The sequence below is a fragment of the Nothobranchius furzeri genome, chromosome 6 (assembly GCF_043380555.1).
Source record: "Nothobranchius furzeri strain GRZ-AD chromosome 6, NfurGRZ-RIMD1, whole genome shotgun sequence".
Lineage (NCBI taxonomy): Eukaryota > Metazoa > Chordata > Actinopteri > Cyprinodontiformes > Nothobranchiidae > Nothobranchius > Nothobranchius furzeri.
This window is the reverse complement of record NC_091746.1, coordinates 21,001,542-21,005,348: the sequence shown is the minus strand read 5'-3', so window position 1 is coordinate 21,005,348 and position 3,807 is coordinate 21,001,542. Positions and strand designations below refer to the sequence as shown.

The window sequence follows — 3,807 nt, the reverse complement described above, 5'->3', positions numbered from 1 at the left end:
TAAACATGGCACAGAAGATCTTTTATATCTCATTTGTCTTTGCCATTTTTTCTTTTCTTTTTCAGTGTATGAAGAGCAAAGGAAGCAGCTCGTGAAGTTTGGGGTTGGATGGGAGAAACCCATGAAGGATATGAAAGTGGAAATAATGCAGGCAGACCATCCAACCTCATCTAGCTGCTTCCATATTCTATGTCTGCCCTGCCACTACACAACATTTGATGTTTCGCAATCATCTTGAAAGTTGCATAGCAACCAATGTTCATGGTTTTGGATTGATCTAAAGTTTAACGTCATGCTATTTGCCAGTGCTGTTCAGGTTATACCAAACAAATCTTTTTTTTATTTAACCATCAAGTTACAGCTGAAAGTTTCAGGAATATTGAGTTACAAGTAAGGCACAGCTGTGTTATATGATAAATGTTTTATTGTAATTTTACAAGTAGAGAAATCATTTTCAAGATTGCATTTTATACATATGCAACAAACAAAACGTTGCTGCATCCAGGGTCATGACAATAGAACAATATTTTTGTAGCTTAATGCTAAATGTTTTTTCCTGTCACTTGCTTAAGTTCAAGATGTTATTAATAAAATAATTTTTTAAAAACTTAAAACATTTTATTGAATTCACAAATGATTGTAACCTATATTAACACGTTAGACTTGCAGGTTTTTAAATAAAAAAAACATCAAATTGCAACAAAACTTTCATTATTCTCACAAATTTGGGAATTTCAATATCCAAGAGAATAAGAAAGGGCAGTTAGATTTTTAGTACACACAAGAAGATTACTATAATTTTAACTTAAGAAGGTTTAATTCTTTTAGTTTGCCATCGAAGAATATTAACATGCAAACATTTTCAAATGCTCACGAGTCATTTAATCTGTACTTTCAAGTTCAGATGTGGTAAGAGATAACGGAGATTAAAATAACGTGTTCAGTTAGATAATGGAGACTTATGAAGATCCTTCACAGACATTTTATACAAGTCATTGATGGCAAGATGCAAAAAATGAAAGATTTTATTATAGCCAATGGTTTGCATGTAATGCCGTGTGGCTAAATAACTGTCAATCCCAAGATTGACCTCAGTGGATCCACAGCTGCACAGAGTCCAGAATATTCTCCTGGACTTAGCGGGCATTCAACTTCTGGAACTTGAACACTAGAGTTGTGTTCAATGTCGATGAGTCCACTGGATTCCCATTCAATCTGTGGAATGTAAAGCTCCTGCAATAAAATGATTTTGGGCTAAGCACAGAATACGTTCTTCTGACCACACAACGGAGATGGGACATTCAGGAAACCACGCCTGCAGTGTCTAATCTGCGCATAGAGGACCGAACACACTCCCACTGAAGTCTATATCCTTGTGACTTCAGCAGACCTTTCATCATGGTGACTTGAAAAGCGCTATATAAGTTCAATGCATTATTATTATTATCAATCTATACCCTGCATTTTGGTTTCTGGCATGGATCTGTGACACTAGAGTGTCTAGCTCATCGTGAGTCATGGTGCTGTAAGTTTGGCTCACACTTAAACCCCATTCTTTCACTTGCCTGTGTAATGTAACTCTAGATATCCCCAGCAGCTGTGCAATACACGTGACAGGTAAACCTAAAGAAATGAGGTGTTCTGTGTATTTCTCAGGAATAAGTAGTTTGGGACGACCAATGGCTCCTCTTTCGTGAGCAACAATAATTTGTGCTTTTTTATTTTGACTGCAGGTCTCTGATAAACTTGGGCAAGTGCATTTAAAATGTCCTGAGGGACGTCAAATGGTTTGAGATATCACCCAGAATAACCAGCTCCTGACAACATACAAATTCCAAAAAATCGAGATCTAGAGGAACTCGATCAAGCCAATTAGAGGAACGGTTGTAAAGTCTTTCAAGCAGATAGTTGAGCAGCAGTTCCTGAAAAACAAAAATGAAGGGTTACTAAAAGAGCCATCAAATGCAGATTTTAAATATCACATGTAACAGTTATTATTAATAGGATCCCCGAGAAAGGAAACAAGAGTTAAAGGTTTCAAATGATTACTTTTTATTGTTTTACTGGTGATTAAAAAAACTAATTGTAACTATCAGGCTGATATCTAAAATGTTTATTTTTTTAATCAGAAGTTGGTTAGTTGGTGCTGCCTAATCGTTGCAGCTTCGATGGCCAGCAATTAGTAACTCCCTTATACATGTAATTCAAGCAATATACACGCAATTTAAAAAGTAAAATGCTCATTATACAACTTATAAGTATAATTATAACTTTGCCGCACGTCATGTGACCATCACGGGAGCCCTGGTCACGTGACGCAAGTCAGCTCCATTTAACTGTTTTCTTTGACCAAGGAAGGACAGTGTCCTCAAAGCCTGACATTGAGAAACACCCCTGGGATTATACCCAAACACAGTGGCCTTAATGCAAGACTTCAGTGTTAGCAGTGGCGTTCTTGTTTCTGCTAACTTAGCAAAGCAGCTCATATAAACTTTAGCTAGACTACATATTTGTACAAATATCTTATAAGGCCTTAATAATGGTATAAATAGCATGACGTTATGTTAGTGTGTCACCTTGTTTAAATAAAAAGACGAGGAAATGACTAAAATAAGTTTAGAAAGTCCTTTGAAATGTACTTACCCCAGCTCGTTCAGCCATCGCGAACTGCAGACGGCAGCGGACTGAAAGCCGAGGGAAAAACGCAGCTCTCACTCTGATTGGTTGAGCCTGTTGTCCTGGAAACCAGAGCTGACCAATGACAACCCTCCCTCTGTGGCTCCTCCTTCCGCCCCCACCCTCGCCCTCATCCCCTGCTCCGCTAGCCTCTGCAGATACACACAGCTGCAATTTGCAACACAACCTGCCAGAAGTGTTTCAAAAGTCAGACTCGCGAGAGGAGAGTTGTGCGCTTGTAAAACAACAACTGAGCATGCGCAGAAACGTATTTGAGAAGTTGTATTTACTGGGTCGCAGAAGAAAATTTTACATGTAAGTTTATTTTGTTTCACATACAATTTACTTTTTCTTACAAGTACCATTTATCTTCACAATTTCACACATGTTGATGTGCAGCTTCTCACATTTTAATGCACAGACACTCACCTCAAAACTTCAAGCTCACCTTTTACGGTACACACACTCACATCCAATCTTCAAGCCCACATTGTGTTGTACGGAATCAGACAACAAATTTACAAACTTGTGCATTTTGACACATATTAATCGTGAAAATAGTTTCAAAAATCAGATGTGTGAGAGGAAAGCTGTGCAACTGTAATAAAAAAGTTGAGCGTGTGCAGAAACAGATCTGTACACTTGTGTTTACAGACTTGTAGTTGAAAATGTCACACACAACTGTATTTTATTTCAAATGCATGTGAGTGTTTCTTACAGGTGCATATTTAGCTTTACAGGTTTACGGGTGTTGGTGTACAGCTCCTCACACTGTACTGCACGCACACACACACACTGTTTTCAAGCACCCATCATGTAGTACAAATACACGCAACAGATCTACAGGTTTGTGCTTTTTGAAACAGATTGACCTTCATACTAATGACCCCATTCCTTTTTGTGGTTGTAGGGGCTGTTGATTGGAGTACACTAAAACAAACCTGACCTCTCTAGGACATTCAGAAGCCAAGTTATAAGCCCACAAAGGTGTAACTGGACTAATACTTTAAAGTGACACCAGGCCCGGTGACCTTTGGGACATGGTTTGACCCCCTATAGGAATGTGCGATCATCATGAAACGTTCAGATCACTTACAACTCAATAGATTCTACCTTCTAGTAACGTTTCAG

At 38.3% G+C, this 3,807-nt stretch overlaps 1 long non-coding RNA gene across 1 annotated transcript; it reads right to left on the bottom strand.

The window, feature by feature from the left end:
• Positions 1-1,007: 1,007 nt before the first annotated feature.
• On the bottom strand, positions 1,008-2,790 carry LOC139070431 (uncharacterized). Its single transcript, XR_011520944.1, has 2 exons — positions 2,644-2,790; positions 1,008-1,922 (listed from the first exon to the last, which is right to left on the bottom strand). It is a non-coding gene; the product is annotated as an uncharacterized lncRNA (long non-coding RNA).
• Between the last annotated feature and the right edge of the window lie 1,017 nt (positions 2,791-3,807).